This window comes from Rattus norvegicus, chromosome 14 (genome assembly GCF_036323735.1).
Source record: "Rattus norvegicus strain BN/NHsdMcwi chromosome 14, GRCr8, whole genome shotgun sequence".
Classification (NCBI taxonomy): Eukaryota; Metazoa; Chordata; class Mammalia; order Rodentia; family Muridae; genus Rattus; species Rattus norvegicus.
Window position 1 is genome coordinate 8238334 of NC_086032.1, and position 16473 is coordinate 8254806.

General features: G+C 46.7%; 1 long non-coding RNA gene across 7 annotated transcripts; it reads left to right on the forward strand.

The window, feature by feature from the left end:
- The first annotated feature begins 5012 nt into the window (after positions 1–5012).
- LOC108352706 (uncharacterized) lies at positions 5013–15949 on the forward strand. 7 transcript variants are annotated; one of them, XR_010057438.1, is made up of 6 exons: positions 5013–5213; positions 9282–9379; positions 11139–11175; positions 12100–12177; positions 12527–12857; positions 14558–15949. It is a non-coding gene; the product is annotated as an uncharacterized LOC108352706 (long non-coding RNA). The 7 variants fall into 7 exon arrangements; XR_010057434.1 differs by having other exon boundaries at positions 12524–12857; positions 14558–15947; XR_005493134.2 differs by lacking the exon at positions 14558–15949 and adding an exon at positions 13286–13817 and having other exon boundaries at positions 12524–12857.
- The last annotated feature ends 524 nt before the right edge of the window (positions 15950–16473 follow it).

Below are 16473 nucleotides of genomic sequence, written 5' to 3' on the forward strand. Positions count from 1 at the left end.
GAGCTTTTATTGCTACTTACAGTGATCTTTTGCCCAACTTGTCATCACAACTCAAATTCCAACCGAATAAATAGGCCAGAGAGGGAATCTAGGTAAAGTAAACAGGCTTGGTGTGCACTAAAGCATTCACCACTGAGTACAGGAGAAAAGGACAGAATGTAGCAGAAAAATTTTGCAAATTTGGAAAAAAATAGTGTGCATAATACCGCACACTAAATTAAATAAACCCCCATGCCAGGTATGGAGCCTCATGGCTGTAATTCCAGAACTCAGGATGCTGAAATAGAAGGATCACCATAAGTTCAAGGCCAGCCTGAACAACATACAGAGTTCCAGAACAGCCCAGGTTACCAAGGCCCCACCCCTAAATTGAAAATGGGGATCAAGGGCATGGGCAGATAGTGAGGTGGGTAAAGTGGCTGCCATGCAAAAGTGAGGACCTGAGCTCAGATCTCTAGCATCCATATAAATCCTGGACACGGTGGTGCCTGTCTCCAGCTCAAGCAGGGTGGAGGGTGAGCAGGAAAAGGACAGCTAGGTGGATCCTGGGGCTCAGCAGAAAAGGCAAGCTCCAGGTTCAGTGAGAGACCCTGCCTCAAAAACTAATCTTTGAAGATTCTAATATCAACCTCTAGCCTCCACATGTACACACATAGATGAACACATAGATGTGCACATCACACACACACACACACACACACTCACACAAAAGAAAAGAGAATTCCAAGTGGATTAAAGTATTCGTCGTTGTCATCATCACCTTGTTTACTGTTACTTTGCCATAAATGAGAGACCCATAAAACTTATAAAAGAAAGCATTAAATGGGTGTGTGTGTGTCACTTACAGTTTCAGAGGGGGAATCCACAACCATCCTAGTGGGCAAGCATGGCAGCAGATGGGCAGGCATGACACTGAAGCAGTAGCTGAGAAGTTACAGTTATGTCTGATTCTCAAGCTGAAGGCAGAGAAGAGAGAGAGAGAGAGAGAGAGAGAGAGAGAGAGAAGAGGAAGAGGAAGGAGGAGGAGGAGGAGAAGGAGAAGGAGAAGGAGAAGGAGAAGGAGAAGAAGAAGAAGAAGAAGAAGAAGAAGGAGAAAGAGAGAGAGAGAAAGAGATAGAGAGAGAAAGAGAGAGAGAGAAAGAGAGAAAAAGAGAGAACACGCCTGGGCCTGACATGACAGAAGCCTTTTGAAACCTCAAAACCCACCCCGAGTGACATGTCTCCTCCAGCAAGACCACACCCTCTAATCCTTCCCAAACAGTTCCACCCACTAAGAGACCAAGCATTCAAATAGATGAGAATGGGGGCCATTCAAACCACCACGATGATTATTACTGCTGTCATTACGATGGTACTGCATGCAGCATCAGGGATTGAACCAGGAGCCTTATACACACTGATCAGCATTGTTTAGGGGTGCACACCTATAATCCATTCCTCTGGGGCTACATGAGTTTCCTGACAAAGAGAGGCCTGCTCCAAGCATTGCTTAAATAAATACCAGGCACAGGAGGAGGGAGCTGGCCACACTATGTCCTGCTGTGCCTTTTAAATTCAATCTTTACTTTCTTTCTGTTTCTCTATTATGTTTTTAATTATATTTTCTTTCTTTCTTTCTTTCCTTTTTTTTTTTTTTTTTTTGTGGTGTTATGGAAGAGCATTTGCCACATTGCAAAGTATGGAGATCGGAAGCCAATGGTGGAAGTCAGTTTTTTCCTCCCACCTTGTAGGACCTGGGGATCGAACTCACAGGTTGTCAGGTTTGGTGGCAAGCACCTTTACCCACAGAGCCATCTTGGCCGGCTTATCTCGCCTATTATGATCTTGAGAAGCTGCGAGAGTAGAGGTGCGCGTGCACGCGAGTGCGTGCGTGGGTGCGTGGGTGCGTGAGTGCGTGTGTGTTAATCCTTTTAAGTTTTTAAAAGTTCAGAACCAAACACAGGAAAAGGAAACCCACGCTTTCTCCAAGCATACAGAGACAGAATGAGCGTTGAGGGTTTAGAGCCCTTTGAAACCTGAAGAGATGATTTCTAAACAAACCGGGCGGTTACCGCAGAAAAAGCATATGTGGGGTGTGTCAGCCGGAGAATGTAGGTGACCCTAGGAAAGGTTGTTTCGAGTGCTTTGTTGAAATGAAAACCAGCCTTGAGGTTTGAAAGATAGGCATGGACGAGAGGAGCTGGGTTGGCAGCGGTAGCCACAGCCCACAGCAGTCTCTGGAAGCCTGCATGGAGAGCTTGCTTGTGTAGCTCTCTGAACGGCTGTGTTGATCCTCCCACTGGGCACAGGGTCCAAGGGGAGTAGTAGGAGGGAGGCGTGTTGGAAGGATGGAAGGATGCGTTGCCTTAAGCGTCTTGGTAACTTCTTAGGTAAATTATGTTTTAGTGCCAGGGAAGCGTTAGCAAACCCCCAAAACACAGACAGGAGCTGGTCTGATGCCCAGCAGGGTCTTTATTCTATTCGAGCTAGCTCAGGCCCCTCAGTTCACTACCCACAAATAGGATGGTTTTTAGTGGAGAGAGGAGCCCCAAATATCTATTGCTGCTTTATAGAAAGCAGCAAGCAGGGGCTGGGGTAAGTGTGCAGGCATCTAATTGGAGAACTACTGTGACCTTTAGCATAATTGGCTGGTGCTGGGAATCAAATCTAAAGTTAATTTGTTTCCCTCTGCATTGGTGGTTAGGCAGGGGGTGGGCTTGTAACCTGGGTGTGCAGATCTTTTGGGCTAATAACCTGGAGACGCTGGCCTTCTTGGGGATGTAATATGGAGACTGCAACTAGGTTGGGGTTTTGTTAGTGGGTAACTTGGAAACTAATGCTGGGTACTGGTGTGTTTACCTGAGTTAAACTTAAGTCAGGTTCTCTAAAATGGAGTCTGAATTTAAAAGATTTGTCCGTTTAATACGTGTTTTTTTTTTTTTTTTAACAGGATTTGGCACCTACAGTTCCCAGAGTCATCAGGAAATAGATTAAATAATTTCCTTGTGTGTGTTGAAAATAGTCACGCCATGTTAAAATAGATCTTTAAAGTTGGTGTGAAACTTTACTTTAGTGTTAAGAGGCACACACATCAGTTTTTGTTTTAGAGAGTGAAATTCTGCAGGGAGAAGAGGGTAAAGTCCAGAGTGAACGTGTGCTGCTCCTCTAGGATCCCTCGCACAAAGCCCTCCCTCAGTGAGGCAGAGAGTGATGCCAAAGCCTCCCTCTGGTCCTATTGACAGAGTGTGCACACAATTTCCACTGTAGCTTTCTCCCCATGAATGACTATGGCCTGAAAACTGCTCTCTTATAGAAACTATGCTCACCCCGGATCAGCTCACCCCGCCTCCTTGTTTATCTGCATACACTAACCCCGCCTCTTTGTTTATCTGCATACACTAACCCTGCCTCTTTGTTTATCTGTATACACTAATCCCACCTCCTTGTTCTGCTGTATACACTAATCCCACCTTCTTGTTCAGCTGTATACACTGACCCTGCTTCCTTGTTCTGCTGTATATAATAACCCCACCTTGTTGCAGGATCTTTGATCACACTGAGAACCCCAAGATTGTATTAATTACTGAAAAATCCTGTTTTTAGTTGTGGTGTGGCTCTGCCCTTAGCACACACCTTTAATCACTCTGACTAGAATACAGACTCGCCCTTAGCACACACACCTTTCATCCCAAACAATGAAGGTAAGGTTAGTTCGTAGAAGAAAGCACCCATGTTTGAAAGTGATGTCTAATCGACTGGCAGACAAAGTGACGAATCAGCAAAAGATTTGACAGAATAGGATCTGCCCAGCTCTCACAAGAAGAGAGGAAAGGGAAGCTGCTAAGAGAGATCAGTGCAGAAAGACAGGAGGAGGCAGGTATACGGGGAGAGTGTTACAGAGACGGGTTAAAGAGAGAATGAGCCGCAGAGCGCAGAGTGGGGAGTCAGAAGATTAGAGCAGGTCGCCAAAGTTAACAACATGAGGCCAAGCAGAGCAATTCAGAGGCCAAGAGAGAAGCCAGATTCCATCAGTCAGCTGGGAGAGGAGTTTGACCCAGAACAGCTGAGTTGAACCAGCCAGCCATAGGTCAGAACTAGGAAGGGTGAACTTATTCAGCAGTGAGTCTCAGAGGCTGAACACATTCTAGGCCCAGATTCGATTGTATGGAGGCTGGGAGCTTCCAGGACTAGGCCTAGGTTATCAGACGGAGGCAGTAGGCCTCAGAGGCTACAATTACATCAGGAGAATAAAAATTATTTTTATACTGCCTCCTTGTTTATCAGTATACACTAACCCCTCCTCCTTGCTTATCTGTATATGATAACCCCTTCTCCTTGTTTATCTGTATGTTATACAGCTGTGTCCTTGCTGTCTATCTGTGTATAATAGCAACCCTCCCTCTTGTTCAGCTGTGAGTAATGATCATGTTGTGCTTCCTGGGTACTTCAGCTTTTCCATTGGAGAGCTGAGTCCACACAATCCCAGCTTTTCTGTCCACTGACGAATGTGTCTGTCTGTCTTTTCTACATGGTCTCATTGCCTCTAATGAGACCTAAGCTATGGAAGGGCTTGGAACATCCCTGCAACTTCTCACCTTTCTCACCAAGGACAGCTGAGGCTGATGCTGTGCTAGGAACATAAGGTAGCAGCAGGAGGAGTTACAGAAGGGAGTGTGCAGGTGATGATGATGGTGGTGGTGATGATGACTGTGGTGGTGATGATGACAATGATGATATGCTGTAGCAACAATAATGAAAAGAATAAAAGGGGGTTGGGGATTTGGCTCAGTGGTAGAGCACTTGCCTAGCAAGCGCAAGGCCCTGGGTTCGGTTCCCAGCTCCAAAAAAAAAAAAAAAAAAAAAAAAAAAAGAAGAATAAAAGGCAGACGGAAATGTTGTCATAGGTTGTGACTCCCTTGTTCTGAGCCATTTTCTCCTACAGTCACCTAGAATTCTAGAACAGATGGGCAAGCATCTTTGTACAAGAGGTAACAATGTGCCCTGGCAACTGCAACTTTCTCACTGCGCTTCACTAGTCTCTAGACGATGATCAACTAGACCTCAGTTTAACCAAGACTGATGGCAGGCACGAGCTTCCTCTGATTCCCGGATAATCTGGGGGCTCCTGACAGCACCTCAGAACAGCACTGACAGCAGCCGCCCTTCCTTCCTGCTGTGGTTTCACTGTCTAAACAACCTTTCCTGCTTTTCCGTTATTTTCTCTGGTTTTGGGGGTGAGTGGCTGGACCCAATATGTTGGAATACCCAGTGTCAGGCCCCTGACCTAGGATTGCAGTAGTATTTATACACACGTACACAAACATACACACGTGCTCACACGCATGCACACTCAAACACACACGAAAGCATGCACACACACATTCATGCTTGCACACATGCACGCACACACATGCACATGCATACGCACACAGGAACACACTTCTTGTACCTTGGAATGCTACATAATAACAATGGCGACTGAGCAAGAGGAAGAGTTTCCTGGAGGAACCCTCTCCTCAGTGGCCTAGCTCATCACAGACGGCTCCCTGCAGCTTCATCGCTGGCTGTTCTGAGGGGTGGAAAGACACAGAGTGTGATTTTACCACAGAGGTAGGAGGGACCTCAGTGGTGATCAGAGTTTCTAGGTAGCAGAAGGGATCGAGGATCTCAAATCCTTGGCTGTGAAAAAGCAACACAGACTTCTGCTATGATGTGGACCTCGCCACAGGTCCAGAGGCAAAGCCTTGGGCTGGTGCCTCTGATGCACGAGACGGCACAAGGTTTTCCACTTTCCCTCAGGTATTTTGTCGCGGTGACGACAAACGGACTCACACCTTGCTTTATCCTATAGCTTTATTATTTGTGGACCCTGTAATTCTGTGACCTGTTTATAATTTTATTTTCTTTCAGACTTTAACAGGTACCATCTTAACCAGTTCAGGTGCAGTGTTTAGTGACGTTAAGGATTTCCACTCCACCGCCACTGCTGACTGCTCCTTTCCTCAGACCCCACGCACGCATGCGCACATGCCCACGCACGCACTTACTGAGCCATTTAAAGGAAAATGACCTCTTCTTTTGCAAATTTACAGTGCTGTACTCTGTGAAATTGTTCATTCAGATTTCAGTTTTGTCATTTCTCCTAAAAAAAACCTTCCACGACAGAATCGGGAGAGAGAAATGTGTATTGTATTTAGTTCTCAAATGCTTACACATTTAATTTGCGAATCTTTTGTGATTTGGACAGGTTTTTTGGTTTTACTATGTTTTTGTATGGCTGGAGCTTGAATTCTAACTTCATCTCTGACCCTGATTTGATTATGTCGAAGATAACTGTCTTCTCTTTCAACGAGGCATGGCATTCGTCATCCCGGCGTTTCTGGTTGTCCTTGTGGTCAGTTTGCATTACGAGCAGGGACACTTCACACGTGGAGACCCTTCTGAAAGCTGCACCTGGAGTCATGCCGCAGCCCTCTGCTTCTTGGCCGAGTTACCTGAGCTCAGCAGATCAAGAACTCACCCAGCTTCTCCCTGTGGGATTATTACGTTTGCTTCCCTTGAAGCTATGACGTGGGAGGAGGGAAGACACTTGATCAAAAGCGTTCTCTATAGATTTGCAGTCATCAGTGTGCTTTGCCTGACCTGGTCTCGCTATGATAAAATTGTGAAGTGCTCCTTGAGAATGCCAGTATTCTTGTTCTTACTAATGTGCCCCTAACAGTCTCCTGTCAGTGAGAGCCTAGACTAGTCGCTTTTCTATCGCTGTGGTAAATAGCTGGACCAAAGGCTAATTTAGGAGGAGAGCGTCGGGGGTCGGGGATTTAGCTCAGTGGTAGAGCACTTGCCTAGCGAGCGCAAGGCCCTGGGTTCGGTTCCCAGCTCCGGGGGAAAAAGAAAAAAAGAAAAAAGGAGGAGAGCTTTGATGTGCCTTATGGCTCCAGAGGAGAGTCCAAGAGGATGAAGAGGAAAGCTGCACTTTCTATCCACACATGGGGGGTGTGGGGGGCGGGAGAAGAAGAGAAAGGAAGGAAGAGAGAGAGGGAGGGAGAGAGGAGGGAGAAACAGAGAAAAATAGAGAGAGGAGAGAGAAGAGAGAGGCAGGGAAGCAGAGAGGCAGAGATAGAAGAGGGGGTCAGGGATAAGACAGTAAGGTAAGGGTTTAAACCCTCAAGACCCACTCACCCCCACTGAGACACTCCCTCCAGCAAGGCTTCATCTGAAGGTTTCATAACCTCCCCAAACAGGTGCCACCAGCATGGGGGCAAGCATTCAAATACCCAAGGAGGACAAGGAGGAGGCTCCTCGCTCAAACCACCAGAGAGAACATGTATAAAGCCTACCATCTCCTCATCTCTTCAGCTCTCTCATCGGTCTTTCTACGTAATGCACGACCTCACAAATTCTTCACTTTCCTGTGTTTCGCAGTTGGTTGTGCTGCTGCTCTCATTGTGTCCAACCTGACAGGAGACGTTGGCATTTGTGTCCTTTGTTCTTAACTTTCGGGTTTTTTTTTTTTTTTTTTTTTTGTTGTTGTTGTTGGTATTTGTTGTCCTTTTGTTTTGTTTACATTTTCTTGTGGCTGCCTGTGCTGTTTGTGGCTTTGTTCTGCTGTGGCCCTGGGCTTAGTGAGCAGTTCTTTCTAGCTGAGTGCCAGCTACCAAATGTGGCAGCGAGGGGAGCTGAAGTCCTGGAACAGGACAGCGCTGAGCCTTTCTGTGAGGTAAGCAGAAGACAATGGATACTCAAAGCCACTGTCTGACAAACAGCTTTGTTATGAGGAGAAAAACCTGGTTTGAGCCGTAAGCAATCCAGTGGCTCTGACAAGTTATAACTCTGAGGCTTGAAACCTGGCTCAGGCCAAATCTTAGCTTCCAGTTGCTGGCTGTATGGTCTTCCCATCTGCAAAGGGTGATTAGCACTAGTACAGCATAAAGTAAGACAAAGATTGCGTAAATAAACTTTTAAGTGCTGAGGAAGAGTCCCCAGGGAATATCGCCACACATCTTGGTTCTTACCGTCAGCTCTACCTGCTGGACTCTTCACTGCTCTGTTCATTTTTCTGGTTTCAAGCGAATGAAAACGTAGACGCTGTTCGTTTCAATTCGGCTTCTATCATTTAGTTTTCTGACTACGTGTGAAAGTTTCATTGGGAGACCACTTTGTGACTAGGCAGGAAAATAAATTTCTCTTAGTGCCTTTGAAACAGGCTCTGGATATGTAGCTCAGGTTGGACCAGAGCTTGAGGCAATCCTGTCTCAGCCTCTAAATGCTCGGATTAGGAGTATGTGCCACCATGCCTAGCTCTAGAAACAAAATTTCCAACAAACCAACCATCAATGAACAAACCTGAAAGGTGTTCAAAGCGCAGTAATGGAAATGGTCACTAGGGGGCGCCACGACAACAAATTCTGTGCTGCTCCTCGCTCCTTTTAAAAACATTTATGCAAGCGTCTTAGTTTATTGATAGTGCCTTTCCTGGGAAGCGAGAACTGATAAGTATGATGGTGCCCTTTCATCCTACCATAAATACGACAGCTGGCCGTCTCAAAGAGAAACATTACTATAATTTGAAACGAACAAATATTTACTGAGCCCTGGGCAGCCCTAATGTCTCCCATTCGGTCCCAGCAGAGAGGAAATGATCAGCAGATGTATGTAGTTGAATAAAGTGTATTTAACACATTGAGTGGTGAGATAAGAGCGGGCCATTTATAACACTTGTTAATAACCTCTGAAATGACAATACGCATGCGCGGTCGCATAAAAACAAAGGAAGCTTAAAGGGACCTCCTCTAAGCGTTTTCAGTGAAGAAGCGGGGCTTTTGAATTAGACATCAGCTCACAGTTTGGAACTCACTGCGATTTTTCAGTAGAGAAAGAAGGCACGGCGATGGTAGAATCTGGATTTTGGGTCCTCTTTCCTCTTCCTTGGCTCCCTGACTGTCCATTCTGCCTTTATTGACACCCTCTGCGAGGAGGGGCGAGGCTCAAAGTTGTTCTGAGTCCCAGATGATACGGATTTACTAATCTCTTCGCGTCTTCTGTGTCCTAACTGGTTGTGTGTTCCTTCTGTGTCTCCGTTGGATGCTCCATAGTCTGCAGCATCAGGGAGAGCTTCCCTCACACCTGAGGCAGAGCATCACTGAGCTATGCAGAATTTTCCAACGTGTAATTAATCTCTCTCTCTCTCTCTCTCTCTCTCTCTCTCTCTCTCTCTCTCTCTGTCTCTGTCTCTGTCTCTGTCTCTGTCTCTGTCTCTCTTTCTCTTTCTCTCACCCCACCCCCGAGTTCTTTTTTTGAAGGGCTTTGAACCCTGCCGTATCAGCACTCCTGGAAGAACAGAGAACAGAGAGACTGCAGCTCGGTTGCTGGAATCCAAGGCAACCACAGACAGGACCAGGTAAACGGGGTTAAGCAGATTTTGTCCTTGGCAGCTGAGAGCCTTTATCTGCAACTGTGGATGCCTCTGTGAGCTGCTGTCCCAAATCACAGGGCCAGAGGGGGGTTGGTTTGAGAAAGCGCTCCTCGCTCCCACTAAATCGTGTTTAAAATACACGGCTCCATGAATTTGATGAGAAAGAATTAGCTTTAAAAACAAATAATAATAATAAAAAAACACCTGGAAAGATACTTAAACAAGGAGCAGAAAGGCCTCTACCTCTTCAGCTAACTTTTGCTTGCTGAAGAGTTGGAAGGAGACACTAGAAAATGGAGAGACCCTCGGTGCTCACAGTGCCGACAGTTAACATTGTGAAAATGTCTGTGTTGCCTGAAGCACCACGGGTTCGGCATCATCTCCATGGAAACCCCAACGGCATCCTTCGAAGAACTATAAAGAAGAATCCTAAATTCACATGTGGCCACAAGAGACACCCCCCACCCCCCAAGAGAGCTAAGTACTCCTTAGCAGAAAGGGCACTGTGGGAAGTAACACACATTCTGTCACAGAGCCACAGGGTAAGAGCAGGGTGTGGCTGTCACATAAACAGACAGGGAGACCAGTGAAGTAAAACAGGACCAGAAAATAAAGCCACTCAGTGATAGTCATGCTCTTCATAGCTTGCTCTGCCTACTTTCTTACAGAATCCAGGGCCACCAACTCAAGGGTAGCCCTGCCCACAGTGAGCTAGTCCTCCCTTATCAATTACAAATCATGAAAAACGCACCACAGGACACTCTGTTGGAAGCATTTTCCCTGTTGGGGTTCCTCTTCCAAAATGAGTCTAGCGTGTGTTAGGCTGACCTAAATCTAGCCTGTGTGGACACAAAGTTTTTCCTTAAAAGCCTAAACATCATGGGAAATAATCCCAAGAGCTGTCAAATACATTTGCATAAAATTTAAAATCGTTGGCACAGAAAAGACAAGAATTATCTGGAGAAACAAGCGTAGACTAGAACAAAGTCCCCTGGTTGCATGTCAGATGGCGTTACAATTTAGATTGCACAGGAAATGCAAAGTTAAATACCAGAAAATCAAATTGTCTGTTCAATAAAATGGGCTAATGGACTAAATAAACAATTCTTTCTTTCTTTCTTTCTTTCTTTCTTTCTTTCTTCTTCTTCTTCTTCTTCTTCTTCTTCTTCTTCTTCTTCTTCTTCTTTTTCTTCTTCTTCTTTTTCTTCTTCTTCTTCTTCTTCTTCTTCTTCTTCTTCTTCTTCTTCTTCTTCTTCTTCTTCTTCTTCTTCTTCTTCTTCTTCTTCTTCCTCTTCTTCCTCCCCCCCCCCCCACTCTCTCTGCAATAGGATCTCTCTATGTAGCACTAGGTGTCCTGGCTGGATTTGAACTCACAGAGCTCTATCTGCCTCTGCTTCCCAAGTGCTGGGATTGAAGGAGAGAGCTACCAAGTCCCACAGACAATGCTTAAAAGAAAAAAACAAAACAGAACAACAACAACAAAAAAAACACCCCACACATGGTCAACCGATACTTGAAAAGGCGTTCAACAACCTTACCCCCAGGGAGAACACAAATTAAAATTTCTTTGAGAGTCCAAGTCACCCGGGTCAGAGTGGCTATCAATAAGAAAACCAGGGCCCACCATAGTGTTGAGATTTCGTGTATGCAGCTTCCATAACCTTCCACAGCCTAGAAGACACTAGGTTGCCCTAGAAGGTGTTTTCCCATGATCCTTTCTTTCTCTTCCGTCTTTCTGTCACAGCCCTTGCGGTGAAGACAGAACCGTGCAGTTTCAGCAGGTACAAGATCCACCCGGACACGGGCCATGCTGCACCAGGCCTGCCGGAGGAGGAACCCTTGGCAGATAAACTAGACTGTCTCTACAGAAGACAGAAAACAGGGCAGCCACAGGGAATTCTAAGGAGAAGAACCCACCAGGCAGGCAAACGCCAGCCGGCCGTCACTGGTGCGTCTCTTGCGGGTGTGATGGCCGATCGGATTCAGAAGCTCCAGGTTAGGAAAGCTCGTGGAGAGCAGGCTATCACACCCGCGAGGAGGCAGAAAGGCCAAGCAGCATCAAAGAAGGCAATGTTGGCTGTTGCCAAGGCCCTGTAGAGGCAGCACCTAAGCAAATGACTATGAAGTCTGTGAAGGTCGCTGTTTTCTAGGTCAGAGAAGGAGGAGGGGGGAGGCCGAGCAGGGGAGGAGGGAGGGGAGAAGAGGGAAACGGGGAGGAGGAGAAAGAGAAGGAGGGAGAGGAAGGGAAGGAGGCAGAAGAGAAGGAAGGAGAAGGGAGAGGGGAGGAGGAGGAGGGGGAGTAGGAAGACGGGGAGGAGAGAGGCATAGTTTTTGTGCAGACCGGGTGCTATGGTATCCAGGCTCTGACTTCACCAACATAATGAGTGAAGTGTCTGTGCGGTGTCAACCTCCTGGAGTCCCTCCTTTAGTCCCTCTCCCATCCTCCCCGTCAACTCATCCATTAAGCCACTGAGACTTGTAGTTCTTTCTTTAGGCTGTACTGTGGCACTGGTGGGCTGGGACCATGGAAAATTAATGAACTAGGGCACAGAGCCTGTTGCTCTGTAGTGTGGCCCTACCCAACCCAGGGATGAAGGAAGAGTACGGTACTGGAGGCCATCTAAAGTTTACCGTAAGAGAGCAGCAACACTTTGTATTTGCTTGTTGTTGTTTTTTTTTTTTTTTTAATTTTTTTTTTTTTATAGGCGGTATTACCCTGAGGACTACCAGCCCTGGCCTGGAGTTAGGAGACAACCAGAAAGAGGGGCTTAGAGGCTGCAGAGGTTAAGAGCACTGGCTGCTATTCCAGAGGGCCCTGGTTCAATTCCTCGCACTCACAAAGAGACTTATAACCCGCTGTGATGTCAGTCCCTGGGAGTCTAGCGCCCTCTTGTGTCTTCCATGTGTACTACATACATGTGGTTCATAGACACACATTACACATGCAAGCAAAACACCTATACACATAGAGAGAGAGGAGGGAGTGGGAGGGAAGGGGGAGGGAAGAGCGGGAGAGGAGGGAGGGGGAGGGGGAGGAGGAGGTAGGAGAGGGGGAGAGGAAGGGGAATATTAGGATTTGGGGCTGAGGTTGCAGAGTCTTTGACCTTGACCTACACTTGCTTCCCACAGCAGCCTGGCTTCCCCACTCTTACTTGCACAAGGTACTCTTCTGTCCTCGCAACTCCACACCTACAGTTGGCACAAGCTCTACCCTCCGCCTTCCGTCTTCCCTACCACTGCAGCCATCTTGGGGCTTGTCTCCAGAGCCTGCCTGTGTGTCGGTAAACCGGTGAGAGAAACGCAAGGCAGTCCAACCCGGCACCTAAACTTAGAATCGAAGATATAGACGGACGTTTGCAAGTGAGTTATAGGTCACGAGGCTACTGAAGGGACTATGACAGGAGGAGGAAGGCTTAAAGCGGCGAGAAGTGGAGGAGCTAAGGAAAACACGTGACAAGGGCAGGTGAGCTGACTGGGGAAAGAAAGGAACCAGGCGGGAGGGGCAGAGGCTCGGAGAGGGCGCGGGAAGAAACCGGTGAGCAGTGTAATGGCGCATACCCATGAAGTCGTCATGGAGAAACTAAAAAATTACAAACACACTGCTCCTATTTCAATCAGATTCTTTCTACTTCACGTCACAAACTCCTTATCCTTATCCTTTATCTCGATAAAATGCTTGTAAAGCCAAACCTCGCAACTGAACTCCTCTTTCCCTTTCAAAGATGACCTATGCGTAGGATCCCGATTTAAACAGATATACATGAAGGCATCTTACGGAAACGGGATCTGGGGAGTGTTTGCTAGAATTGATGACCTGCTCTGAGTTTAAGTGGGAAAATGACAGTGTGATGTTTCAATTTTTTAAAAAAAAATAGTCTCTTTCCGACGCAGGCTGTGGAATAGTTTCAGATGTCTGTAATTCACTTCAGAATAATTGCTTCCAATGGCCCAGTGCTGGCAGGGATGGAACCCGCTGGACGCGGGTGCACGACTGGACAGTTATCGAAGCCGGGTCCTCAGGATGCTGAGATACAGTAATTACGGATTCTACTGTACTTCTGCACCAGTTCGAAATTTTCCGTAATAAAAAGTTAAAAACAAATCACGTGCCAAAAACTCCCAAATGTAACTGTCATTATTTAATAACTTTGAACTTAATGTGGACCTAAGAAGCCATCTTTCACGAGGAAAAAAACTTGCAGTTTCAAGTCTTTTTCTTGATGATCGGGTCTGAACGTGTTAATCAATGCTGCCCTGTCATAGCCCCTGACATAAGAAAACGCTGAAATGTGATTTTTAAGTCATAAAAAGTGATCATAGTAATAGCTCCATCTTTTGCATAATATTTAAATCAATGCATTGATTCCCAGTTGCCTGAGACTCCCATTTCAGTAACAAAATAAACGATACATCGTTCAGGAAAGTTGGATCAATTTGGGTTCATTTGTGCTCAAAGTCTGAAGCTAATTACGGCCTGCCCTTCAGCTCTGCCTGGGAGAAGTCATCAGGTTCCCAGTGAGGCTGGGCTCCTCTCTTCCTCCTTCTCTCTCCTTCGTTTCATCCCTCCCTCCCTTCTCTTCCTCCCTCCATCCCTTCCTCCCTCTCTTCCCTTTCTCCTTTCTCCTTTCTCTCCTCCCTCCCTCTTTTCCTTCCTTCCTAGTTGCTAACTGTGTTCATGAAAGGAGAAATCACCAGTCATGTGGAGACCCAGCCTTGACCTGGGATGTCTGCAGATAAAGAATTATGAAGTTATTCAATGTTCACAGACATGTCTGTTTCCCCTAGATCGGGAGCTCTTGGCTCTGTAGTGCCATCTCCCTCCCTACCCTTGTTTGTATAAGCTCGGCCCAGGGAGTGGCACTAACAGAAGGTGTGGCCCTGTTGGAGTGGGTGTGTCATAGTGGGTGTGGGCTAAAAGACCCTCATCCTAGTGTCCTGGAAGCCAGTCTTCCACTAGCCGCCTTCATTCAGATGAAGATATAGGGCTCTCTCAGCTCCTCCTGCCTGCCTAGATGCTGCCATGCTCCCGCCTTGATGATGGACTGAACCTCTGAACCCATAAGCCAGCCCCAATTAAATGTTGTCCTTGTAAGAGTTGCCTTGGTCATGGTGTCTGTTCACAGCAGTAAAACCCTAACTAAGATACCTTGTTTCCTTTTTTAGCAAAACTCATTGTGATGGTTTGTATATGCTTGGCTCAAGGAGCGGCACTATTAGGAGGTGTGGCCTTGTTGGAGTAGGTGTGTCACTGTGGGCTTAAGACACTTATCCCAGCTTCCTGGAAGTCGGTCTTCCACTAGCAGCCCTCAGATGAAGATGTAGAACTCTCAGCTCCTCCTGCACCATGCCGGCCTGAGTGCTGCCATGTTCCTGTCTTGATCATACTGGACCGAACCTCTGAACTTTTAAGCCAGCCCCAATTAAATGTTTTCCTTATAAGAGTTGCCTTGGTCATGGTGCCTGTTCACAGCAGTAAAACCCTAACTAAGATGCACCCTCAGTTCCAGTTGACAGCCCAGGACTGAAGGGGTCATGCAAAGGATTTAAGGCTCGGCACCATGGAGAGAGTCTATGAGTGACTGGTAGTGAAGCCTAGTTGCAACAGAAGACCCCAGTGTATTGGAGATGCCAATACCATGAGATGATAACCAAGACCAGCAGCAGCAGCAGTGGAAATGAGTCAACCAGAGCCTAGAGTGCAACAGAGGGCAGTCCTGGAGAAGTGACAGCAGCCCTTTGGAGTCACCCAGAAGATTGTGAGTGGATCCCAGACATTGAATTTGACTTTGCTTTTGATTGTGCCCTGATATCTCCCCTCTTGAAGTAAGAAAGTATTTTAGCAGAGCCGACAGTTAAGAGACTTTGAATTGTAAAAAGACTTTGAGTTTTAAAAGATATTGGATTATTTTAAAGGGGTTGAAATTTTAATATGTAAAGACTGTGGGACTTTTACATTTTTTTAGTTCTTGGGGATGAATAAGAAAGAAAGTAAGGCTTGAGGCTGAATAGTGATGTGTTTGTGTGTCAAGTTGACAAGGGGCCAGTTGTACTTTCTGGTTTTGTGTGTCAGTTTGACACAAGCTGGAGTTACCACAGAAAAAGGAGCCTCCTTTGAGGAAATACCTCCATGAGACCCAGCTATAAGGCATTTTCTCAATTAGTGATCAAGGGGGGAGGACCCAGCCCATTGTGGGTGGTGCCGTCCTTGGGCTGGTGATCCTGGTTCTATAAGAAAGCAAGCTGAGCAAGCCAGGGGAGCAAGCCAGTAAGCAGCATCCCTCCATGGCCTCTGCATCAGCTCCTGCTTCCTGACCTGCTTGAGTTCCAGTCCTGACTTCCTTTGGTGATGAACAGCAGTGTGGAAGTGTAAGCTGAATAAACCCTTTCCTCCCCGACTTGCTTCTTGGTCGTGATGTTTGTGCAGGAGTAGAAACCCTGACTAAGACAGTGCTTCATTTGGAGAAAGGAAAAGGCCACGTATCCAGCAGATAAGTCAATGGCACATCCTGCCCACGTCTACCTCCATCCCTCACCATCCTCAGAATTACCGAAAAAAAAAAAAAAAAAACCAAACCATAAAACTGGCACAATTGTTTGGTAGGGAAATCTTACAGAACCTGTCAATGTATTAAAAGCACGTGTTGCTAAAATTCTTTTTCTTGTGGGGTGGGGAGGGCATTAAACATGGCGGACATCCAGGACCCTCTCCTCTGTCCCAAAGACAAACAGGGGTGTGATTCCGCTGCCGTGCACTCTGGGAAGCCCATGCATTTCTTAGGCTCCTTACAGAGCAGTCTGTGGGTCACACAGGAACAGTGATGACTTTAAAGCTGCCACTGGGGAAGGTCTGTACACAGCATGCATATATGCACAGTGACACCTCTGGGGCGGTCCCTTCCCCTAATCCATCCCCACCTTCAGCCTCTCCCTTTTCTCAGTGTTCCGGGGGCTACAAGCAATCATGGCAGAATTCCATACAAGTTGTGATGGGTGGCGGTTCCTCATGTGAGGGTGCCGTGACTCTTCTTAGTCCCTCTTTCCAAAGAAGGGAATCAACAAGCCTGGCCAGGATGAACTTC